At 29.1% G+C, this 27,513-nt stretch overlaps 1 protein-coding gene across 2 annotated transcripts in view; it reads left to right on the top strand.

Moving 5' to 3' along the window:
- The window catches only part of LOC117174164 (mushroom body large-type Kenyon cell-specific protein 1), a 180,814-nt gene that overhangs the window by 56,572 nt on the left and 96,729 nt on the right, over nucleotides 1–27,513 (top strand). The gene's annotated exons all lie outside the window — the stretch shown is intronic.

The following is a 27,513-nucleotide window of genomic DNA, read 5'->3' as shown; positions in this document are numbered from 1 at the left end:
GTATCTGACTTGTATGAATTACCTGAATTTATTAAATTCATGGAATTTTCCAAATTTCTAGAACTCCCTGAACTTCAAAACGTTAAAAATAATTCAATGAATTCAGAGAAGTTCCGAAGAATTGAAGTAGTTCAACATATTCTATGAATTAAAGCATTCCGAAAATCTGAAGGAATTTAACAGATTTCGAAAATTAAAAGAAATTAAGGAACTTAGAATATTTAAGGAATGAAGGGAATTCAGAATATTAAAGGATTTCAGAGAATTCCAAATATTCAAGTAATTGAGAATATTCAAGAATTACAGGGAATTCAGCGAATTTGAGAGGATTCAGAAAATTCAAAGAATTCTGAAGAATAAAGGAATTCAAGGGTTTTAGAGAATTCCAATAATTTGACGAATTCAGAATATTGATGAAATTCTGAAAATTCGAAGAATTCAAGAAATGTGGAGAATTGACAATGTGTAAGGAATTTAGGGGACTTAGAGAATTTATAAAATTTCAGGAATTCATAATATTTAAGCAATTCTGGGAATGAACAAAATTTAAGGAATTCTAGGAATCCAAAGAATTCAAGGAATTTTGAGAATTCATATTATTTAAGGAATTCAGAAGATATAGAGAATTCAATGAATTTCTGACATTCAGAGAGCTTAAGAAATTCTGAGAATTCAGAAAAATTGAAGGAATTCTGGAAACTCGGAGAATTGAAGAAACTTAGAGAATTCCCAATATTTGAACAATTCTGGGAATTTAAGGATAATTCAAGAAATTCAGAGAATTGCGACGACCTAAGAAACTCAGGGGCCATAGTGAATTCAAGAAATTTCAGGAATTCCGAATATTTAAGAAATTCTTAGAATTCTAAGAATTCAAGAAATTTCTGGAGTTACGAATATTTAAGGAACTCAGGGGATTTGGAGAATTGAAGGAATTATGAGAATTGAAGGAATTTAGAGAATTCCGACTTGAAGGAATTCAGAGAATTCTGAATTGAAGAATTATAAAGTTTTGCAGTAATTCAGAAAATTCAATAATTTATTTTCAGAAATTCGGAATATTTCAGAATCCACGGAATTCAGAATATTTGAGAATTTAAAAAAAATTCTGAGAAATCAAGGATTTTAGAAAATTCGAGGCAGGAAAAATGGCAGGAATTGAGAATACTAACAGTATTCTGGAAATTCAAGGAATTCTGCGAATTTATGGAATTTTGAAATTTGGAATTCAATGAATTCAAATAATTCTGAATTAAAACAATTCAGATATTTTGAGTGATTCAGAAAATTCAAGGATTTCATTAAACTTAGAAAATTTCAGAGACAAACCCATTTTCAAATTTTCAATATATGCTTTCAATTCAGGGTTGTTAAATTTCATACAATTCTAGTTTTTAAAAATATAATTTTCAAAGTTCGAATTTGAAAGCTGATCAACAAGGTATTTTTTTAACTCACATTTTTGAAAGATTTAAAAGCGCGGAAAATTATAAAAATTGTATAATATTTGAAATCATTCTGCGTTTTTCATAAAATAAACTAAGAAAATGAAAGACTTCACTCCTGCTTGAAATTAAATAATTGTGACTGTAATAAATTTCAACAATTTAATTATTTTCACTGAAACAAATATTAGAAGGCATAAAGGTTGCTTCTTCGTTCCAGGTATTTTAGTACATAAAAAAAATTATTTGCTTTCACATTTATATATTTCTAAACTTTAAATCCTTTATGACCAAGTCTGTTAAAAAATATATAAAATTAAATTGAACAACTATCATTAAAATTTGAAAAAGTTTCAATTTTTTTAGACATTTAGATTTTTGAAGATTTAAAAATAAATTTTTTAAGCTGTTTAAAGATTTTGAAAGGTTTAAGATAATAACTTTTTTTTATTAAGATTACAGGAAAAATTTTACGTGAGTCTTTACTTCGAGAAATTAATATCGAGAAAATATTGATACAGAGTTAAAAACATTTAAAATTAATTCCTGAATTAAGGAAAAAATTCATTAGCTTTTAAAGCAACATTGTTCAAATTTGCAAGGTTATAAAATTATAGAAAAAATTCTAATATATTTAAGAGTTATTTAAACGTTTTAGGAAGATACAAAAATAACTTGAAACTGAAAAGATTTTAATAAGTTTAAGACAAAATGTAGACTTTTGCAGATTCAAAAGTATAGTTGAAGGTGTAACCAACAACTAGGAATTTTCATCGATCGTCCATCAAATAGAGTAATAAACATTGAAATTAAAATTTCAATTTTAAATCTTCGGTGATATGATCATTTATTAATAAAATTAGTTTATAACAACGTTTTCGGCCACATTTTCGTGCCTTCTTCAGGTTTAAAACATTTTGTGTATTCTAAAATTAATAATATCATGTTAATTAATAAATAAATATTTAAAAGTCAAATTTTTTTCATGTAAGTACATTGTTAAAACAAATTTTCGATTACTTTTTTTTTTAAAATTTGACTTTTAAATATTTATTTATTAATTAACATTATATTATTAATTTTAGAATACACAGAATGTTTTAAACCTGAAGAAGGCACAAAAATGTGGCCGAAACGTTGTTATAAACTAATTTTATTAATAAATGATCGTATGACCGAAGATTTAAAATTGAAATTTTAATTTCAATGTTTATTACTCCTTTTGAAGATTTTAAACAAATAATTTATAATTTTTTAATGATTCTTGAAAGGTTCAAATAGAATAAACAAATTTCTGAAGGCTTCTGGGGAAATTTGTAATGATTCTTTTTTTATTTTGAAAGAATATTGGAAATGTTATAAGAACATTTACAAAGATTTCCACGATTAGCAAAAATGAATCTGAAAGATCTTATGATAATTTTAGAAATAATTCCGTTCACCTAAAAATATTTTTTTAAAGAAGAAGGCGTTTTTGAAACTTGAAAGAGAACAAAAAATTTGAAAACTGGAAAATTTTCAAAAAGTCCGAAAAAAGATACTAAAAGTTACTCTAACTTTTGCAATATTTTGTCAAAATCCCTGACATTCCCTTTCCAACAAAATTCCCCTTTCCCTGATTTCCAGGTTCTTCGTGATCTCTTGAAAAAAGTTTAGAAATACGTGGCCCTTTTTAGTAAGAAAATTTCATATTGAATTTTGAACTTTTTTGCTTGATGGTTAAATCCCTTGTTGAAATATACACGTCACTGACATTCAGGACGGAACATTTGTTTCTGTCAATGCTTTTTGTGCATAAAGAAAGTACCGCAAGGATGAGGTTTTTTTTGTTCGAAAAAGCGACGTTTAAACAAATGCTTTCTACAAACGATAACATTCTGAAATCGAGAGAAAAGGCTGGGCTTGACATAAAGCAAAGAAATTGTTAGAAATCAATAGAACGCGGGCAAAAATATCGCTGTTGCGAGCACATTCGGGCTGTAAACGTTGCGATTCTGGCTGTAACAGCCCGACCTTTTACAGCCACTACAGAAACCTTTCTGCTGAAACAGTCTATCGAATTTTATCGAATTTACTATCGTTCCTTTCAGCTGATTCAGTTTTTGTCTCGTAAACTTGACGTGTAGTGCTGAAAAGTCAATTATAGATCCCCCATAAAATACGAAAACTTCTCTAAAACATGACTATTAGAATGAGAAAACATTCATGAACATTATAATTTTCGGAGAATAATAATTTTTAATAAAAAATAATTTTTGTTTTAAATGTTGTATAAATATAATTTTGAAAGAGTATCTAGAAAATTAATAAGATTTTTTTTATTTTACAGGGTTTTATTAATTTTCGAAAGCTTCAAAGTTAAAATATTTTCATTCTCTTTAAAATTAGGAAAATGCCTAAAGAGCTTCTAAGCTCATTCAAATCATATCTAAAATTATATGGAAAACTTCATGTTTCATGATATCCTTTTCCGTTTCTATTTTTTTAAGCCATCACACTAAATTCCTTTCATTTTGTAAGAAAATAATCTTTCAATGCTGAAAATTCGACTTTTTGGAGTTTTTTATTTTTAAGTTCTTCTATTTTAACCATCATATCTTGTAAAATGTAGGAGATCTTCTGGTTATTCTTAATTTTGTATCCAGATTTTGTCTTGACATTTACTAAAATCTTTTGAAATATTTTTACATTTTTTTATAAATAATTACAAATTTTTTTTTCTTTCCCAGGCATCTTAATATTTTGTTTTAATTCTTTAGAAATATTTTAAAAACTTCTTTTGTTTTCAAGAACTTTTAAAATGATTTGAATTTTTTCAAAAGTTTTTTTTTAAATTCTCGCAAAAGAAAAAAAAATATCTTAAAATCTTCCGGGTACTTCTTAGACAATTTTAGAAAACTTTTAAAACTTTGTTCAATCATTTGAAATATTTTTCTACAATTATTTTTTCAACATTAAAAATCATTACAAATTTTTTGAGAATTAATTTTTTTTTAACTAACAAATTTTTTTAGTTAAAAATGCAATTGTCTCATTTAAAATTAATATGTTTTGGTCGAGGATTCAAATATTTTACTGAAAATTCTTCCTTTTTTTTGTTCAATTTTATCAACTGTTATGTTAAAAATCTTACTTTTGACTAAAGTTGAATAGTTTGATAGAAAGTTCCATTTTTTGTTGTTGAAAATTTGAGTGTTTGCTAGAAAATCCGTCCTTTTGGCTTAAAAATTCAACAAGTTTGTAAAAAATTTAATTATTTAGTAAAAATTGTTTATGTTTTGTAAAATTTTCTTTTTCTAAATTGAAAATCATAGCTTTTCTATGAGAATTAAACTATTGAATTTGTGCCTTTTTTTTATGAAACTAATCTTCTTGGTTGAAAATTGAATTATCTCGTAAAATCTTCATGTATTCTGTTGAAAATAGCTCTTTTTGATAAAAAATGATGGTCAAAAATGCAGCTTTTTGGTTGAAAATTAATCTATTTTGTTTGAAGATTTAATTATTTTGTTTAAATTCGTCTTTTTTAACAATTATATTGCGTTTAATTTTAAATGAAAATATTTTTGTCGAAACATCAATTATTACGTTTTTAATTCAAAATTCATCTTTTGAAGTTTACACTTCAACTTTTTCCCTAAAATTCCTAAGATTAACTGTTATTTTACTGAAATTAATAGATTTTTTGGATTAAAAAATTTGTTTTTCTAATTCGTATATTTGAATTGTTTTTAATTGTTTTAGAGTCCCATAAGTTTATCCTTAAATTGTTAAAATGTACATGGAATGCTTATAAATTGAAGCGAATTCTTTTAAATTGTTTAAAAAAATACTAAAATCATTTTAAAATAACTGAATTCCATGAGTGTTTTGCATATTTTAAAATTTTTTCCAAATTCACGTGATCTTTTTTTATTCACTATGAATTTTTTTAACGTATCATACATTTTTATAATTTTTTTCATTTTACTTAAACTTCTCTAAATTCACTGCAATTTTAATTAAACCAATGGAATTTTTTAGATTTTAAAATTTTGTCTAACATACTCGAATTTTTTTAATTTAACTTAAATTGTTGTAAAATCTTATGATCTTATGATCAATTTTTGTAAATTAAAACGAATACTAGTCAAATTATCATTGAAAATTAGTCACTTATTAGATTCGCGTGTGCAAAATCAAGGAATTTTGAAAATTAAGTTTTTCGGCAACCTTGTTTTAGTATGTTCTTCAAATTTCGATTTTGTCAGGTACTTCTACGATTTTTATTTATTTTTAATAACATGTTTTTCTGCATTCTAAAGTTCATATAAGTTTTCCTCACTCTTAATTTTCGATTATATAAGTCTGCATTGTTCGAAAAGGTCTCTAACCCTTCTGGCCTTACCGAGTCGAGCCTCTGCAAAATTGATTAAGGGGTCTTTGCATCAATCGATTTTAACTGCCAAGACCTTTTTACTCGGCAAAAAGATTATCACGATTTAACATCTGTATGTACAGAAAAATTATTATAATTTGTGGTCTCGACTCAAATCCTGGAAAAAATTAGCTGACAATTCGAGGTTTTTTCCAGGTATCTTAAATTTTGTCCAGGTATAATTTTTCATAGTACGAAGCCATTCAAATATTTCGCATTTTCAAACAGATAAATTATATTATATTTCTAAATATACTAAAATGATCGATTAATTAAATAATTAAATAAAACAAAAACAATAATTAATCTTTTCCGGAATTTTTCCCTAAATTTCGTCATTAAGATGATTTTCTAAATAAAGAGTTCATTTTTGAACCAAGTAGTGTTATTGTCAACCCAAAATATGAATTTTTAACTAAAGCTGATCAATTTCTGACTTAATAGTTGAATTTTAAACTAAAATATAACAATTATCAACAAAAAAGTATAATTTTTCACTAGAAAATATAAATTTTAAATAAAAAATGGAATAATTTAATTTTTATTTAAAACAATAATTTTCCACAAAAAACAACTAATTTTCAGCCAAATTGATGAATTTTTAACTAAAATTAAAAAGCCTCAACGGGAATAATCGAATTTTGAACAAAAAAGACGAATTTTCTACGAAATAAATTTTCAACTAAAAAAATTACATAATCAATTCAAAAATTGATAGTTAAATTTTTAGTTAAAAAAATTAATGTTCAGTTAAAGAGTTGAATTTTCAACTAAAATGAGGGAATATGAAATTGAAATAGTTAAATTTTCAGTTAATAAGAAAATAATTTCACTTCAAAAAAGAAAAGAATTTTTCACAAAACAGCTAACTTTCAAGTAAAGGCATGAATTTTAAATTAAATTGATGAAACTAAAAACAATGAAAATTAATTTTTAAGGAAATAAATTAACTGTTAGCTATGCAATTAAATTTTGATTACCAAAAAGATAAATTCTGAATGAAAAATGTAGTAATAGATATTTCAACGAAAAACAATTTTAATTTTTAATAAAAATCATTTGAATTAAACGAAAAAGAATTTCCAACAAACTTCAAAAATTTTCACTTGAAAAAACGAATGTAAAGCAAAAAAATACGAATTTTCAACAAATTAGTTAAATACAGTAATGTAAAGATACTTAAACAAATAGAGAGTCATCGTTATTCAATTTGATATTGCGATTGAAAAAAATCTAGGCACACTCAAGAAAAAAATTCTCTAAATATGAAAAAAATCCTTTTTTCATTTAAAGAAATTTTTTGGGTTTTAGGAAATTCTTTTGGTTTAAGGAAAATTCTTTCGTTCTAAGAAACGATTTTTTGTTCGAATGCAAATTTTTCTTTAATTTAAAATGATTTTCCTTAGCTTGAAGAATTTTTTTAAGTAAATTGAAACATTATTTTAAAGAAGCAGTTTCTTTAATTCAAGGCTCATATTGTCGAGGATTTTCTCGCTGGATTTCTGTTAATAAATCTGGCTTATAATTCTTAATTGTCTTAAATCGATCAATATGTTCAATTGCAGTTTAATTCTGTCGAAATTTTCGAGTCAAATTCATTATTGGATTTCAAATAACCACCTATGCGACAATGTTGCTGATGAAACGTGAGAAACGAAGTGATTTTATTACATCTCGTTATCCACGATTCCATTGGAATCACCTGTCGGCGTTTTTTACGCGCGTCATTTTTTTTAACACTTCGAAGCCCGACGATGAAATTTCAACAACGATTTATTAAAATTAAATTATTACCGTTCCTGTCTAAAAGATACCTTCGATCCATTAGCCGGCATATCGCTTTCCATAAATATTCCAGGGAAAACTAATTACAATCTGGCATCACGGATTAACACATTGTTTATCTTTATGTAACCCGGTCAACAGCTACCCGCAGGCAGCGCTATAGTTTTATTAAAAATACGGTTTGGTTCTCTTGGTTTCTGTTCGACAAAATTTTACAAGTCGAATCGAATTGAAAAATATTTTTTTCTTTAAATTTGTAAAATTGAGGTAAATCGGACCCTTGTGGAAAAATCTGCCGGCCCTGGCCCGGCCCAGACCAAACTGTCTGGTCAGACACTAGGTGCAGGCCGGTAAGTCGCTGACTAGACTCCCTTTATTAATATTTAACTTCTTATTTTCGATCATTTTAGACACCCAGTAATTTTTTCGAAATGTGTTTAAAAAAAATTTGCTCAGAAACTTAAAATTTTGTGTGGTCTTAGATAGCTGATTAGCGCCAGTCCTGGACCAGCCCAGTCCTTCCAGACTAAACATAGAATTCTTTCTTCTAGGCTCACTGATCAGCATCAGTCTTGCGACAGATCAGATAATCCAGACTAGGCATTCTAGTTGAGGCCAGATTTGGGCCAAACCTAACACAAAACTGCCTTGAAATTTTTCCACATAAAGATTATTTTCTTACAGAAATAAATTATCCGATCGAAATTTAATGAAATTGATATTTCTGTACTCTGGATTTTGATATTTTTGTAATCTCGATTTTGAATGATAATCTATTGGATAACGTTTATATACTTGCCAGGATTTAATTTATAATGGTACAATGACTCATTGTTCCTTAGCATGGAGAATTTGGCACCGATCGAACAATTTAATATTAATTTTCTGTAGCTAATTAATAGTGTAACAATGGAGAATATTAGTCTTCTTTAAAATTGAATATTAATTCTTCATTTGTTACTGATTAGAATTGATTAACTCTTTTTGATTCCTAATATGAACGCATGTTGAGGTGCTTAATGAAATACTTTTTTTATTTTGAATTTTTGAAACCTTAACATTGAAATTTCTTTTTTCTGATGAGAAAATAATCAGTTAGTTTTTGTCAGACTTCAAAAAAGTTAGAATAATCTACAGTTAACGAATCATATTTTTTTAACATTTCGATAAATTTTGTTTAACGTTCAATCTGTGGTACCTTATTTTAATATTTCGATTCAAAGAGAAAAATAATTTTTAATACAAAATAGAAATATTTAAAAATTATTTATTTCTCAAGTTCATTTGCTTATTTGTTTTAAATTTGATATAAAAATAATTTCCCTTAGATTTATGAAAAATTTCTAAATGTTTTATCAGCTGATTTAAATTATTTCTTAAGTTTGAAGAACCTTTAAAAATAAAAAAATAGCCTTAAAATCTTCCAATTTTTTTCTAAAAATGTTTAGAAATCTTTTTTTGTATGATTTTTAATAATTTCTACACTTTCTTAAAAAACGAAACTTTAAAAAATTCTAAAAACGCTTCTAAATATTTTTTCGACAACTTCATAAATCTACATTTTTTATTAATTTTTTTGAAATCCTTCTCTTAACTTTTTTTAAACTTTAGAAATAACTCGAATTTTTCATACAATTTTTTAAATTTCTGTAATATAAAAAAATACCCGAAAATCATCCAGATTCTTCGTCGACAACTTTGGAACGCCTTGGAAATATTTTCCAATCTTCTAAATACGTCTTAAGCTTACTCAATTTTTGTCTGAAATATTTCAATGCTACAAAATTGAGAAATTTTACTTTAGAATCTTCTTTAAAAATGAAAAATAATTTACACTGTTCTCAGGAATCTTAAAAAAAATGTATTATTCTTTTGAAACGTTTTAAAATTCTTAAAATGCTTCTTTTCGAAATTTCGAGTGAATTATATATTAAAAGCTAAATAATGCAAAAAACTCAGAATATGATAGGTATTAAATTAGAAATATATATATTTTTTAATTGAATGTAAAAAATCAGATACCACAAACTTTCCGTAAGAATTTATCGATTTTTTGAAGAACTTTCTTCTTTATAGTTAACAAGTATTCCTTAATTTTTTTTCTTATAGTAAAAAATGTTATTAACAATGTAAGTAATATTTTACAAAAGCTACATAATTTTTTTTTAATTTTAGGGATTAATTTAACCTCGTAGCATCAACTTCATCATAAAATCGCAACAATAGAAAATTGATTAAAAAAAATTAATCAACGCATTCGACAGTGTTATGTTTATATGATATTCAAATATAAAATCATACTTTGTTATATAATTGTTAGTAACTACAATTGCAAAATTTTATTATGAAAATTTGAAAATGATCAATTTATTATTATATTGGCAAGAACTGAAGTCTTAACAAATAAATTTACCGACACTGTAAAAATTCACAAAAGGGGAAATATTCGAAATAGAAAATTCCCAAAATTTATAAAATTGCTGAAAAAGAAAATCCCAAGTGGAAAAATTCTTAAAAAGTTTATAAGATTATCGCTTGCAAGTTTTTTTTAATGTGCAAAATGCTTTTTTTTCATTATTGCTCTTTTAATCAAAATCTTTTCTTGTATTGCTGTTTCGTAAGAAAAAATATTTTTTTATTGTTATTATTTCAAATTAAAACAAGATATTGAAAAAAATAGACAGAGCATACTGAAAAATTTTTTCTGACCAAAATATTTTATTATTGTATTCTTAATGAATAAATATGATTTATTGAAAAAACAATTTTTTCTTGTTATTTTGAATCGATAATTTTCCAGCATCGTGAATTTTATTTTTCGGGATTTTTCAATCATCCCTTATATTCGCATATTAATAATATAGAACAATACTATATTAATTATAGTAAATAATACTATATTAATTTTGTTAAAATCTGTGAAGAAGAAAAAACATTAATTGAAGACATTTCTTTTTTTTATATTGCAATTTTTTTGCAATGAGAAAGATTCATTTTCCTTTTCTGCAATCCAACTCGAGTTTTATCACGATCATTAAAAGTGAATGTCAACGACAAATGTGGGAAACGAAGTAGCGTCAACGTGCGATATTTAATTAGCAGGGAATATAATATTCAGACGCGAATCCGTTGCTCGTGCAGTCGACGAGAATCGGACATAATTAAAGTCATGAGAAATGGTAACACTGGGAGAAAATTTGGCAAATTCAGCAGAGCGTGAATTTGTGCCTTGCTGGGGGGATGATAATAACGTAACGGTGGCGCTCTACTTCCGTTAGGGGATTACGTGTGAGTTATTAAATTACAAACTTACAAAATTATTTCCTCATTTTTTACTTTCATTTTTTTTAAGTGGAGGGGCGATTATATACATTTCTCACTCTCACTTTTACTTTTTCGAAATTCGGTATTTTTTTTAAGTTTAAAATATCACTAAAATTAAAAAAAAAAAATAACGCACGTCAATTTCCGAAAAATTAGGCTAAAAAATTAGGGAGGAAGTCAATTTTTTTTACATACCCAGAAGGGATGTGTAAAATTTAAAAAATTTATTGTTAAATTTTCAAATTAGTTCTAATTTAAAAGCGACTCAACTGTTGACTTTTAACGGGTTTTTGTTTATTGCAGAAGTATTATAAAAACAGAAATTGTAAAATACTTGATTGACAGTTAGTTAAAGCTGTACAATTTAAAGTGAATTTAGGTTTAAATGTTTTCTCACGCGTAAAATATTAAAATTAGATAGGCTTATCATTTTAAAATAATTTAGAGTTTTCTATTTGACTAATAGCAGACATCTTAAATAATTGATAGAATTAGGAAAAGGAAAACAGTGGATTGAACAGACCCAATTTTGCAAAAATTGGATTTGAACAGCCTCATTCGCATATCAAGATTTCTTTTTTATATGAAGAAGATTTCTAAAACCTGCAATATGAAAAAACGTTATTTAAAAAAAAAATCTAGTGAAAATAATCATAATAATCATGGTTTGTGAGAAAATTATAGAAAGTGAACTAGTTAGTATTTCAAAATTGGGGAACATTAAAAATTTCTTAACTTATTTTAAATAAAAATATAGCAGAGTTTGAATTGAAAAAACAAATAAAAAATCGTTTAGGCCTGAATAATCATGATTATTGGAATAATACAATTAAAAAAATTATTCAAACCAAAGACTATTCTTTTATACATTTTTAGAAAATATTTTAGACTTCAGAAATGCTTCAGAAATCTTAATTCAAATTATAATTGCTTTAAATATAAATGTTTGAAAAATAAAAACCAAATGAAAAATTGGGATAAAATTTGAGTTGGGATTTATTTAACAATTTAATATAGGAATAAATTTTTTCAACCTTCAGCACTGATTTTTGTCATAATTCCTAAAAAAATGTTAGTTGAAAATTCACTTTTCTGTTAAAAATTAATATTTTTCTGTTAAAATTTAATATTTTTTAGATAAAAATGCAACTGTTTGGTAAACAAATTTTTATCTTCTTTGATTTAGGATTCAACTATTTTGTTGAATTTAAATGTTTTTTATTTCAAATTAAAATCTTTTTTTGAGAATTATCTCTTTGGTTAAAAAGTCGATTTTTTTAATTAATATTTTTAACTGCAATTCTAACCATTCCAGTTCGAAATTCATCTTTTTGAATGAAAATTGAACTATTTTCGGAAAAATTGTCTTTTTTTAGTTCTGAGTTCAGCTAATCTTTTTGCTTGGAAATTTCTCTCCTTTCAGTCGAAAATGCAACTGTTTTGTTAAAAGTAAACATAATTGTTAAAAATTCATATTTTCGGGTTAAAAATTTAACCACTTCGTTGAACATTTAATTTTTGTTGTTGATACTTTGTTTTGTTTTTTAAGGAAAATGCCATTTTCTCACTAAGAATTCAACGATCCCCTTTTTAGCATAAAATTTATCGTTTTTTGGAGAAGTTTACATATTTTGTTGAAAAATTATAGTATTTGCTTGAAAAGTTAATTATTTATTTGGAAATTCAACTATTGTCTTAAAAAGTCTTCATTTAGAAATCAACCATCTGGTTGAACATCCAGTTATGTGGTTAAAAGTTTAGCTTTAAGTTTTTTTTATCAATAATTAATTTGTTTTAACTGAAAATTCAACTATTCCATTGTTTGTTGCAAATTTATCTTTTTTTAAATTAACTTTTTGGTTTAAACTACATCCTTTCAGGCTGAAAATTAAACTATTTAGTTAAAAAATCTAATTATTTATTTAAAAATTTAATTATTTAGTTGAAAATCCAACTATTGTGTTCAAACAGACATATTTGAAAAATCCTAATTTGTTATGAATTCGATCACTTTGTTGAAAATTCATCATCGTAGATTTAAAATTCAACAATCTGGTTAAAAATTAAACTATTTTATTAAAAATGTCATTATTTTGTTAAAATAACTTAATTCTTGTTTGGTCGAAAATCTAACATTTTTCTTAAAAATTCATTCTTTTGAAATGAAAATTCATCTTTTGTGATAGAAAAGTCATATTTTTATTTGTAAATAAATCAATAAGTTTAAAATTTTAATCCAACATTGTTTAATTTCGTTCGTAAAAGATTCTGTGTTAAAATTTTACAAGAATAAAATGCTCGTCTTTGAATATCAACGATCAAGGAAAATGCAAAATTGGAAAAGGAAAAATGAGGAAATTATGAAAACGAATTACTGCGTCGACCTGCTTTTTTAACAGAATTTTTAATGTGCAGAATTCCTGAAAATGAAACCAAGAATCTAGCGAACACATTAACTTGATTATCGGACGTTAAATAGGTTTTAAAATTCGTTTTTAATCTCATTTAAATTTCTTATATTTTAATATAATTTCTCCTCTTCTACTCAAAAAATCATGTCTACCACGCTTTAATAGAAAATTCGATCACCGCTTCTTAACAAACGACTAGAGTCTTCATAAACCCTTAACTCGACATGTAACACGCATATTACATCACGGAAAGAAGAATAAGCCCGTAATCGTGTGGGAGTTGTAACGGCATGGCTCTGAAAGAGCGATAGTCACGTCCGATAGCGAGTGAAATTTCGCCTGTCTGGTGGCAAAAGAGTGGAGTCTGAAGTGTTAGGGATGCATCCCCTTTATGCCAGAAGTTGTGGGCAAGGTTGAGAAGTAGTAAGAGCCGGGTGGTGTAGGGCAAAGGAGAAACCGTGTGGCTGGAGCGACTGAGACGTAAAGTGAGAAAGAGAGTAGGGGAGTGAGAAAGAGAGGAGAGGAGAAAGAGAGAGAGCGCGAAAAAGAGAGAGAGAGAGAGAAATTTAAAGAAGGGTGGTTAGTGAGCATGGGTGAGGATAGTGGTTTAGGAACCTAAATTTAGTAGAAGTCCAAAGTACGACCCTGCAGAAGAGAGAGAGAGTGAGAGAGGGAGAGAGAGGAAAAGAGAGGCGAGCTGCTTTGGCAGAGGTGGTTTAGGGTGGCAAAAAGAGGAACACACGGGGGTCGTTGGGAGTGGTTCTGGGGGTGGGGGATGGATGCAGAAGGGAGGAAAAGGGGGCAGAACGAACTGTTGCTTCAGCCAGAAAGCATGCCGTGTGCCTGTGAGCATCTAACACAGGATTTTCCAGAGCCTCTGAACAGGATTTAAGCATTTCCACGACCGACGAGATTTCGTCGTGCCTGACTTCACCACAATTTCCTACTTCCTGTCGAGCAAACTCTGCATTCCACCGTCCTTCAGAATACCGTTTTTTTGCCCTAGATCTCGTAACTGATAAGAAATCATTTTTGCAAGATAAGTTCTTATCTAATCCTTTTCGTTTTTTTTCTAGGCCAATGAAACATTAAGGCAAAAATTGTATTTTTGAATACACCGCGATTGATTCCACTTATTTTTATTTCAATCGCACGATATTTTACGATATTAACCGCTGCGATATTTAATAATAATAGTCAAAATAAAATTTTTTGCAAATTTCTATTTAAAAGTTATTTTTCGCCCAAAATTTTCAACTTTAGCTCGATTTTTCGGAAAAAGTTTAGCATACAGATCATGTGTACAGATCATACATTTAGATCCGTGTACATACAGATCCGAAAAATCGAGCTGAAGGTGAAAATTTTGGCCGAAAAGTAACTTTTAAATAGAAATTTGCAAAAAAAATTATTTTGACTATTATTATTAAATATCGCAGCGGTTAATATCGTAAAATATCGTGCGATTGAAATAAAAATAAGTGGAATCAATCGCGGTATGAGTTTTAAAATGTTAATACTTTTTTCAAAACTTTTTTTTTAATTTGGCTTAAGCTATACTACAATAAAATTTGGAATTTGAATTTTCAAAATTATTATTAACAATCAGTGCTTGTTCACTGAAATTTTAATAGTTTTTCACTGCTTTCTCAGTAGAAAAAATGACTAAAATTGCAAATTTAGTGATTTATTCTAACTAAATTAACTATTTATCTTAATGAATAGTATCTATCAAAATCCTTTATAATCCTTGAAATACTTTATTTTCTAAAAATTCGTGAAAAACTTGTCAAACTTTTTAAATTCCTTGAAATCCGTAAAAATGTCTTGAAATCGTATAATTATTTTTTGAAATCCAATGAATCCCTTCAATATGGTAAAATTCTTCGAAATCTTTTGAAATATTTGATATTCCTAAAATCCGTTTAAAAATGTAAAAATACTTAGAAATCTCTTGAAACGTTTTTTAAACGTATTACCTAAAGTTTTCTAGAAATTTAATAAAATCCTATAATTAAAAAAAATATCACTGATATACTGAATTCTTTCTTAAAATCCTTTGAGAATTTCTGGTACACGACGAAATTCTTTAAAAACTTTTAACAGATGGTAAATTTTGCTAAATTCCTTATAAACTTGTTAAAAACCGTAAAAAAATTTTCTATAATTTGAAATTCATTGAAATGTTTAAAATCATTTAAACATTCTGTGAATCTTTAGTTATCCCGCAGAAATCGAATAAAACCCCGTAAACAATTTTGAAAATTGTACTCTCTAAATATGAATCAGTGAAAAATTGACTTCATCAATTGACTAATCAGTTCAGTAGCACCAAAGTAAATCATGTGAAGCATAACCTCTACATTTTTAAGTTAATTGTTGTTGTTACTTTTTTACTTAAGTAGATTTATGGATTTTAAGTTTTTGCTACGATTCTTTGATTGAATGTACTAAAATCTTATTTTATTATGATTGTCAAATTGACATAGTGCAGTGCTGCCAACCCTCAAAAGTGATTATTTCACTGAATCAATAAGTGACCTTTCACTGATTGTCAGTGCCCCATTTCTAGCTATTTGAATCAGTGAAATTTCACTGATTCAGATTTAGAGAGTAATATGCTTGAGAATTCTTTTTAAAATATTGAAATAAAATATACCCTAAAAGCTTTAAAATCTGTTAAAATTCTCTGAATTCTAATATAAATAATCTAAGAAAACCTTTTAAATTATTTTAGAATTTTTTTTTAATATGATGAAATTCCAAAATATTTTAAAGAATATTCTTTGAAATCCTTTAAAATATCTTAAATCTGGTGAAATCTCCAAAAATATTTTGAAATCTGGTACAACATCTTGAAATCTTCCATATCTTTTACAATTCTTTTCAAAATATTTAATTTTTTTTTAAATTATCAGCGAGCCCATAAAATCTCATAAAATTCATAGAAATCCCTTAAAACTTCATTCCAATTTATTCATACCCTAAAATTCTCTGGATTATTTTTAAATCCTCTATAACCCCTTGAAAACTTTTGATATCTTTGGTAACCATGTTAAATACCTTAAAATTGTTTGAATTTCTTAAAATATTTTAGAATCCTTTAGAAATGATGAAATCTTTGAAATCCTCTAAAATTCGGTAAAGTTCAATAAAATATAAGAAAGGTTTTTGAAATCCTTTGAAAGCTTTTTGTATACCCTAAACGGCTTAAAATCCCTTTAAGTCTATGAAATCCATTGAAATCCACTGAAGACTAATTCAAATCTTCTAATGGAACCTATAAAATCTTAGCCAATTCATAAAAATACCTTTAAAATCTAATTCCAATTCATTCGACCCCTAGCTCTTCTAAAATACTGTAAAAACCTTAAAACCCTATTAAACCCATTTAAATCCTTGAAATCAGCCGAAATCCTTTAAAACTTCTTGTAATCTGATGAAATCCTCAGGCTTCAAATCTTTTGAAATTTCGATTTTCCTGATAGCATATATGTTATTTCAGCCAATCTATCGATCGAGGAAGCTTAACAACCAGTTTGAATACAAAAAGTGAAAAAATAGTTCCTTTAGCGAAAAATTAAAAAAAAAATCCTGGCACAAGTGTCTTTTTTATAAAACTGAAGAAAAATAGTAGCAGCTCTATAAAAAGTGTCAAGTAGTGTCAATAGTGGCAATAGTGGCTACCAATATAGTAGCTACCAATATTACCTAAAATCAAATTTCTAAATTAATGCCTAACTTTCTATTCAAAAGAGCATTACCACTTAATCAAAAAGAAGTTCTCATTATCCCGAATTAATTTAAATAAATAAAACATCATGTCATACAATATTTAATCCTACTTTTCACTAAGATACCGAAAATCTCTGCACATTAAAAAAAGTGCTTACTCTGCACAAGTCTTTTGTAAACTCTCAAAGCTGCATTTGAATCTGCTGCATGTTTCGTTATTATTAGAAATGCACACTCGTTGAGGCACGAACTCAAACACACACACACACAACACACACAGAAAATCACACAAACACTACTTGGCACTTAAAGGTGGTTGAGAAGCAAAGCTAGTATCAAGTTCAGTCGGTTAGTTCGTGTTTGTCACGAAGAACTCTTTCATCGAGTTGTGGAAGGCAGAGCAGAAGTGGTTTGCGAATAGTTTGCGTGTGTAGGCAGATGAAGTGGGGGTGGGATTCCGAAGGGGTGGTTGGGAGGAGGGAGAACGCAGCGTAACACTGACATCAACCGTCGGTCGGTCAACTGCCATGGACTAGGCTAGCAATCCGCTGGAAATCACGAGAACGAGCGAATGGGACGTTGGAGGAAGGAGGAGGGAGTAGTAGAACTCAATGTTGAAAAGGGTTGGAGGAGGGGGGAAAAGAGAGGCATAGATACATAAGAAGAGAGAGAGAGAGAGAGAGAAATATAAGGATTGAGAGAGACAGATAGAGAGAGAACAAGTTAGACAAACCGAGATGGTCGTGTGCAGTGTCTCTTATCTCCTTATCTTGATTCTTCTTTTTTATTTTACTTTTTTCTCTCTCTTTGTGTTGAATCGCTCGCCTACCAAGCAGTGAATCCGAGGATTTCATCAAAGCTGCCTTTCCTAAATCGAGAAGGTTCACAGAGCATTGGCTTCTCCTGGAAAACTTGGTCTTCCAATCCCAATATCCCCCAAGGCGGCATACCTTCCTGTGTTGAAGCAAAGCTAAGGCGCGACTCCATGTAAGCGGCAGAGTTCATCCTCACATATAAATACACAAAGACACATAAACACATACACATGTACACATATATAGAGCCGTACATGGGCTTGAATAAAGGTAGATAGACATAGGATCTTATGCATTTGAGATGATACAGATGTAAGCTTGAATAGACTGCACAAAAGTGTTATAGTGAATGTGCATAATTCGCATCAGCTACATGGAAATAAAAGTTTTCTAAACTTTGCTTGATTGTACAAGACTTTAGGATAGGTGGCTCATTTCTAAAAATTACGTATAACGTTTGTCACGTGGTTCTAGACATTCTGCGAAATAATGAAAAGAGTCCGTGTATTGTTCCATGAGTCTCGGCACAAGGAAAAGATGTTTCGAGAGTCATGAGATAATTTCCGGAATCCTTTAAATATTACTATAAGGATTGTCCTAAACCATATAATAAACGTTATGTGCAATTTTTATAAGTTTGAGGCGTATCCTAGACTTTTAGACAGTCAAGTCAGGTTTGATACTCATAGATAGTTCCAGTTTAATAATCGTAGATAGTTTGTATATGTTTGATTTAACGATCCCAGGGTATCGATTCCGTCAGCCCTGATAGTCAGTTTGACCCTCTTGAATGATAAACATGAGTAAAAAAAAGCTAATTCGATTTAACTATCCTATAGTCTAAATTTGATCATCCCTGGTAGTAATTTTGACACTCTCGGACGTTCAAAATGAGTAATAAAAAGTATTTAACTTTTCCACCCTAGACTGTTGATTGGATAATCCCTGACAGTAAGTCCACTAGAATTTTTTAAAGGTATTATCAGACTAAAGTAATTTTCTTAGCAATGCTTTCAAATCTGGAATGTAGATTCATTAAACTGCTTTCTGATGGTTTGTGTAATTAAAAATAGGTCGATTATTCCAAAGTTTGAATAATTTCAATTGAAATTAGCAGCTTATGCACTCAAGGCTGCTAACATTTTCTTACGATTTATTTCAAAAAGTGAGAAGACATAAAAGGATACAATACGAAGATTCTGAGGAAATTTCAGTACTGTCCTAGTTTGCTTACTTCAATTTTAAAATGAGCATACTAAAATCTTATTCACTGCGCACCGTAAATTAATATTAAAATTATTAATATTAATATTAAATTTTTTAAATATTCTTTTTTGCGATATGAACATTTTTAAGTTTCAATTACTATTGAATACTTTTGGACTGCAATGTACAAATTATTTTGATTTCAATTAGAAAATTGCTAAACTAGATAATAATGGATATTTTACAAGTTATCGAACGTTACAATTATAGTGATTGTATTTAATTATGAACGAAGTTTTGAAAAGATCCAAGCTTAATTTATAACTTAAAAAGTTTTTTTTTAATTTCAACAAAATATAAATTTTTAAGGTTTTGAAATAAAATTTTGAAGCCGTTTAAGGACTTTAAAAGACTTCATTACATCATAAAAAAATTTTGAATCCCTTAGAAAATTTGAAATGATTTTTTATTACAGAAGTCTTTTTGAACAGAATTTTAGGAAATTTCAAAATAAAATAAAATTTTGATAAATAAATAAGCCTTCAGCGATTATTAATTTTAAAAATTTGAGTAAATTTAAGAGATACTTAAAAGCTTTAAAAAGATTCCAAAATAGTTTAAAACTTAAAATATTTCAAAAAATTTAAAACAAAATTCAAATTTTTGAAGATTTTAAACAAAATATCTAGAACATTTTAAGAATTTTGAAAAGTTTCAAAAGAATACAATTTTTGTCGTAAGATTCATAGGAAAATTAAACACTATATTTCATTATTCAAAATTATTTTTAAGAGAGTATTTAAAAATATTTCATAAGATTTCTAAAATTCCTAAAAAGAATCTTGAAGATTTTAAGGTAATCTTTTCATTTAGCAGAAATTATTCAAATATTTAGGAAAAATTCGAATCGTTTCTAAAGATATTTAAGTATTTTAAAATCATTTCGAGAATCATTAAAAATTTGAAAATAATTTGACATATTTTTAGCAAAATATAAATTTTTGAATATTTCTGTATAAAATGTCAAAACTTGTTAAGGATTTTCAAGGTTTCAAGGTAATAGTAAACTAAAATGGATTTGAAAAGCTTCAATTTTTACGAAGACAATGCGATTGTCTTACCAAATATTCGAAATAGGCTAAAATAAACACCGAGACATTGACGTAAATTGAATATCAGAGGGTGGCTGAAAGGATATGTGTTCGGAGAGTAGCCGTCAAAAACAAACGTACATGTTCCATTTTCTTCTTTACGATGTGAACTGTAACTTACATTTCCTGGATGGAATATGGTCAATATCAATCAACTAGTAAACTCGTATTTTTCAATTTTAGCTCTAAAATATTTCTGGCTCAAAGACACTGCGTGCGTTATTCACTATTGAATCATTTAATGTTGTTATAAAACGATGCATTATCTCATCATGGCTATTTATTATATTTCTGAACAAGTTTCTAAAAAGGGCCCTCTTCTTCAAAGAAGGTGTGGATCTCGGGACAGTGAGGGCACGTGAGTAGCGTTCACAAAGGTACGTGGGTTAGAGTTCACAGAGGTACGTGGGTTAGCTAAAGAGATTGATCAGTAACCTGGGTCGGAAACCATTTCAAAACGAACGCGTTCTTCAGATAAAAAACGCAAAAGTTCTAGATCAATCTAAAAATCTATACCCCTCCTTACCCCCTTCCTCACGGAGTGAGTCACGCTTTCCTCGAAAGGCAAATGCCCTAATTGTATAATAATTTACTATTTTATTTTGTTGTGTGCTAAAAAGAAATTACTATTTCTGCATCACTTAATTTTGAATCTGAATTTAATTCCTACAGTTAGATAAACCGACTGCAGTTGGTGAATCTTAGTCAAGAATCAAATATCTGATAACATAATTAACTTCGTTACTCCGTCTAAACATTATCAATTATTCGAACTCCTAATTGGACCGACTTGAAGACTGATTAACAGATATCGAGATTCGATCTAGAAACGCGATGAAATGTTTACTCTTTGTAAATTACATGCCTCGCGAGAAGTTATATGCAAATTCTGTTCATAGCTGAGTAATAAGCGCCTATTATTTTACGCTCTGCAATTTGAGCTCGCTCAAGCCCTTGAGAAAGAAAATTCCATATTTTTTTCAAAAGTTCAATGTTTCCGTGTGAGCTATCAGTATTTCATTATTTTTTCTCATTTTCTCGTTTCAATGTGGAATAAATCAATAGAAACTAATAGAAAATTTTTATTTTTCGTTAAAATCTTTACGATTATATTTCTCATTTTTATTTAGAAATATATATTTGTTAGTTACAAATTCAACTATTTATTTAAATTTTCAACTTCACTGTTAAAATGTTGACCAGCTTTTTATACATAATTATGATTGAAGTTAGTTTTTTCACTTTGCATGGTCTTAAATCAATACTTTATAAAAGAGTATTAATTTAAGGCCATGCAGAGACCAAAAACTAGCATCAATCATAATTATTTATATGAATTTTTGACTCGTTTGTTTAAAATTAATTTTTTTGTTAAAGATTTATCATTTTAGTTGAAAAATTATCTGTTGGTTTAAAATTTAAATTATTTTGTTAAGAATTCGTACTTTTCATTAAATTGAATTGTTTTTTTATTTGAATTTAAATCTTTTTTAACTAAAATATAATGAATTACATTTTTCTTTCTAAATTTATCCTTTTTGTTTGAAAATTTATCTATTTTTGTAGTCAATTGAACTGTTATCTTAAAATTTAAACTAATTCGTAGAATATTACTTTTTTGTTAAAGAATTTATATTTTTGGGACAAAAATTCAAATGTTTAATAAAAATTCCTGTATTTTGTTAAATTTTCATTCAGTTTTTCGGTTGAAAATTTATCTTTTTGGTTGAAAATTCACATATTGGATTGAATATTTAACAATATTGATAGCAAATTCAACTATTTTGCTAAAAGCTAACATTTTTTATGAAAAATTTATGTATTTTTTTAAAAATTGATTTTTTTTGCAGAAACTATGTCTTGATTTTTGGAAACTGGATCTTTTTCCCAAAAATTGTCCTCTTTTTTGTTGAAGAATCAAACTTTTGTATTGAAAATTTTTGTATTTTGTTGAAATTTCGTCTTTTTTTTTTTGGTAGGAAATTAATACTCTTTTTTGATAGTTCATCTTTTTGTAAGAAATTCACATTTTCGAACTGAAAAATCAACTTTTTAATCAAACTACATGTATTTCGTTAAATATTATTTTTTTGGACTAATAATTAAAATATCGGGTTGAAAATTAACTTTTTTGTTAAAACATCATATTTTTGCTTTTAAAATTGAATGCTTTTGCAGAAAATTAATATTCTTGTTTTAGAATTCTTTTTGTTATCAAAGATTTAATTATTTCAGATAAATTTCAATGATTTGGTTAAACATTAAATCGATTGGTGGAAAATGATCTTCTTTGTTAAAAATTCATATTTTCCTGTTGAAAATTCAAAAGTTCATCAGAAAATGCGTGTACTTTGTGAAAAATTCATTTTTTTGCGTTAAAAAGTAATCTTCTTTTTAAAAAATTTAACTTCTTGGTTGAAAATTCATATTTTCCGGTTGAAAATTCAACGATTTATCATAAACTTCATATATTTTGTTAAAAACTCGTCTTTTTGCGTTGAAAATTAATCTTCTTTTTTTTCAAAATTCAACTTTCTGTTTGAAAATGCATTGCTCTGGTTAAAGTTTCAACTATTTTGTTCAAAAATGTATTATTTTGTTAAAAATTCAATTATTTGACTAAATCCGCTTTTTTCCGTAGAAAACTAAAATGTTTTCTTGAAAATGCATCCTTTCGGATTGAAAATTCATCCTCTGTGGTAGAAAAGTCATCGTTCTTATTTAAAAATTCTTCTGTCTTTCGTTTATATTTAAAAGAAAAGTATTGTTTGGTTGAAGTATCAACTATCACCTTTTTCGTTGAGAATTTATTTTTTTGTTTGGAAACTAAAATAGTTGGTTATAAACTCAGTCATGGTATATAAACGGCCCCTGAAGGATATTTCAAAATTACATCATTGTATATTAATTCATAAATTCCCAGCCCAGTTTTCTTATAAATAATTTCTAGAGTGCAAAAATCAAGTTGAATAGTGGGTAGTAATAGAGTTACAAGCATGATTGCGTGGGTTAACGAATAGGTTCGAGGAAACGATTTTTTATTCAAAGTTCAGATAATTAGCAATGTGGCAAAGTTGACTCACTTGAATTGCATCTATCTTGGTATTTGTATTTTCTTACACTTCTTTGTTCATGATATTTTTACAATTCTAAAAGCCTGAGAAAGAAAGATGAATATTTTCTCTGGATATAGTAATTCCAGGTAATAATATATAATACTATTACACAATCCGGTTGCATAATTACTTCATAAAAGGATGTATAAAAATATTTGTAGGCACTTCCTTATACTTTCACATATTCACTCTCAGATCCATGTCACTGAAATAATAAATTTAAAGAAAGTGCGTAAATGTATATAATTTATGTCCCAACTCTGTCATAATTGTTTCAAGATTAAGTGTATGCAACTGAATTTCTTCGCATACTGTCAATTTAGTTTTTATATATTTATATATTTATATATTATAAATAAATTAATAATATAAAATTGATCTTTATTGAATATGATACGAGTAATTACATTAAACTATAGTTTGTATATTTACCAACAACTCTGTATTGATCCGTCTCTTCTCATATGAGCAGTTACACACAGCTATAACCCAACTTACAATCCGGAAGTTCGTGAAACTCAAGCAATCTGACATTTGACTAAGAATAGGATACTAACCTACCGATATTCTAGTTCCACGTTACATTTTAAATAAATTATATTAAAGACTTATGCCACATCTTCCGGAAGTTGAATAAAAGGCAAAGAAATCAGTCCGGAAAATTTTGACATACATGGATAATCTTAAACGGAAATTTTTTGTATGAATATCAATTCTCATGACATCATAGCAGTTACAGCTAAACATGAAACATATCTAATATTTGGATTTAGCTTTTTGGTCTCCTCCGCCTGATCATTTATTCAAGTTCACAAATTACAAATATTATTAAGAATTTAAAAATACAAAGAATAAGTTTTTCATTTGGAAGACATTTCTTAAATCAACAATAAACCTTAATCTCAATGTTTACGTCCCAAATAATATTATGAATGTCCAAAGTCATTTATCAAATAAAAAACATGTAATCAATAATGATGTTAGCACGAAATACTAGTTTTCTATTAGATTTGATTGAAAATTTGCTGTATCCGTTGATAAACGACTTCCCTATTTCACCAGTAACTTCTTGCCAATTCAGATTTAGATAGTTTAAACTATCAATTAACGTATATTTATGTTTAGATCGTGAAACACCCTTAATATCTTTCCATTCCATCGATTCCCAGCAAAACAATCATTTTAATTGCAACTTCAAATCAAGAGTTTGAAGTTACTTCTTTATTGTGTCGATCTTTAACTACTACATTTTTACCGCTATGAATTAAAAAAACTTCCTTTCTCAAAACACCTTTTTTTTGATATCGCTCATGAAATGTACAATTGCACACTTAAGACGCGACATGAGATGTTCGTCGTAGTGCCTCAAAGGCACTACTTCAAAAGCGTGAAAAGCTGGTAGAATAAGAAAGCCCAGAAGTCAAGACGGTTACACGTAGCAACCCAAGAATCCGATACATGGAGGATGCTCCTAGGATGGTTGTAAAATACAACTACATTGTGAAAATTTATGAGAGATTTCGAGGGTGTATGGGTGTGTGTTGGAGAAGTACGAAAAAGAAAAAGAAGGCGCGTAACAAAGTGTATCTACAACCCCGAGTGCGCGTGCATGCGTCTACAACACTCTTGTAGGCTGCACCAGTGGGGGTTGCCGGGTGGCCATGAGGGAAGAAACACGTAAAACAAAGTAACGACGAAATGCACTTGCCCCTCAGCCCTTGGCGCCCGTTTTCCCGTTCGCCCGAAGGGAAACGTCGAACGAAACGTTAAAAACTGGGAAGAGGAATGAGCGGGTGGCTGAGGGGGTGGTTTGGGTGGGTGGCGTTGCTTGGGTTGGGTGCAAGCCCTGCACGGGATGCGGAAAAGAGGGTGGGCGCCGGGAGGTTATGACAGCCGAGGTATTGAGCGGATCCTTCGTTAAAAAAAACGAGAAGCACCGCGCTGAGGCGCGTAGAAGGGTAGGAGGAGGCTGAGGCGAAGGAAAAGGGGGTTGCGGAGAAGGGAAGTACCGCTGCTGCTGGCAGAAGCAACGGTGGAGGTGGTCCAAGGGGTGAGACCAAGTAACCGAATCCAACGCACCCTTGCCTTGCGCCCCTGGGGAAAAAAACGGAGTGCGCGATTCCCCACTTCTCCAACCTTCAGAGCTGCTCTTCCTCGGGCATCCATCTACCTCTCCTTGTCTTTCCTTTTCTATCCTTTTTTCTCTTTCAATCTTCATCCTCTTCTTCGATTCTGCCTCGTTCCTCAGGTTCCTTGCACTTCTACCAAATATTCCCTTCATCGATTACAGACCCTCATTCTACAAGTGCCGAAAACAGTAACCTTCATTCAGCTCTTACCAATTGGAAATTGACCATTAGGCCTTGTTTGCCTCAAAATTGGCAATTTCCCAACAGATCTTGACATTTTCGTTTCTGTTTACTTATCTCCAAATTAACAAGTTGTAGAAAATTTTACAAAAGCTGGTAGAAATATCCCCATATTTCGAGTTCATAAGTAATCAGCGAAGCTTTAGGAGGAGGTCTTACATTAAGAGCGGAAATTCTGTTAATTAGGAGAGGATGGAAAAGATATTTGTTAGGTTCACTTTATATGCTTATTGCAGACCCTGCAGTAACTAATTCTCAAGAACTTTGCTATCAGGTGATTGTTGACAAGTTGATAAATCCATTGAAAGAACGTGGTTATTTATGATCTAAGGAAGGAAGGGAAGTGTTGTGTAAGGATTTCTTTTACCTTCTTCAAACTTTTCATTATTATGCGTACTGAATCAAGTTATTCTAGTCTGCCTACATCATAAGACAACGATTAACATTCATCCTCACTGACTCTTTTCACCACTGATCTTTACTTCCCAGTGATATTTCCGAAGAGACAAAAGCAGAACAACTGTTGCATTCAATGTGACTGCTTCCAAACGGAAAAATAAAACGCATTCAACCCTTCAATTTCACACGTTCTTGAAAGATAAAAAATGATCTCTATTTAAGGAAATCTGCTTATCCAAAGATTTGTACCCCATTTAAGAAAAGTCTTCTTAATTACAATAGTTGCCAAAAATTGTCTTTTGGAGTTTACAATTCTTCGGTAGTATTCATAGCCAAGTATTTTAGAATCAGGTCAACCCCTTAGGTCACTTATTCCTTGACCAAAATTCTCCAGATTTCTCTCTCCATTAACTTTAGCAGTCAAAGTTTCTATGAAAGAGAAATTCTTCTCCGCATACTAGAAGTTGAAATTGAAACAAAGGTTCTTGTTTGGGTAAGACTAAAGGAAATCTCTTTTAGAAAATTTCTCTCTCTTGATCTGAAACGAGTTACTAGTGAGGGTGGCTTGAAGCTCTTAATTCGTTAGCGGAATCGTTGTGGAGAGCGGTTGTATACCTTCCGCGGCATAGTCCGAGTGACCTGCCGAGACTTACGGTGACTAACGATTTTTTCTCTAACACGAGGAAGGTTCACTGACGTCGCGGCGCTGGCATATGAATGCAGTAAATGTAGAACGTATACCATATTATGTGCTGAAAATGGGGTGCTCGACACTCGGCGTTAGTCGACATCATACGTGTCACGTGAAATTTTAATAGGGAGTTCTCTGCGCTTCTCGAAATATTGGATTAGACTCGGATACATCTAATTCTCACCTTTCAAGTGTGAATAAAATTATGAAAAGGGTTCTGCTCAATAACAAAAAACTCATCACTCACTTATCAGTTTCATTCAAGCTTCTGAAGTGTCATTCTCATGTGGATAGAATTTAAATTGTCAAGAATCAACTCATTTACAACTTTCCTTGATAAACAATTAGCAGCATTCTTTTTATAATCAGTAATTACTCCACCCTTCATTCCATCATTCACCCTAAGATGAAGTCCCCCAAATTCTAATTTCTTAGGTGAAGGTAGATATTGGCATGATTCTCTAAAGTTGTTAGATCACCTGGGCATCCTCTCAAAGCGTAGTGGGTTTGTTTTGGTAGGCGACACCGACGAACTTAGTTGCAAGCTATGGGTGGGTGTCCCGGTCGCGAAGGTGGCGGTGGCGGAGAGTTTCGCGATGGGCAAGGTGGAGCGGAAGGTGGAAGGGTGAGGCTCAGCGAGGGGCGAGGG

This window comes from Belonocnema kinseyi, chromosome 6, assembly GCF_010883055.1.
Source record: "Belonocnema kinseyi isolate 2016_QV_RU_SX_M_011 chromosome 6, B_treatae_v1, whole genome shotgun sequence".
NCBI classification, from domain to species: Eukaryota; Metazoa; Arthropoda; class Insecta; order Hymenoptera; family Cynipidae; genus Belonocnema; species Belonocnema kinseyi.
Note: the sequence above shows the minus strand (reverse complement) of the source record. Positions and strands in the feature narration are given on the sequence as shown.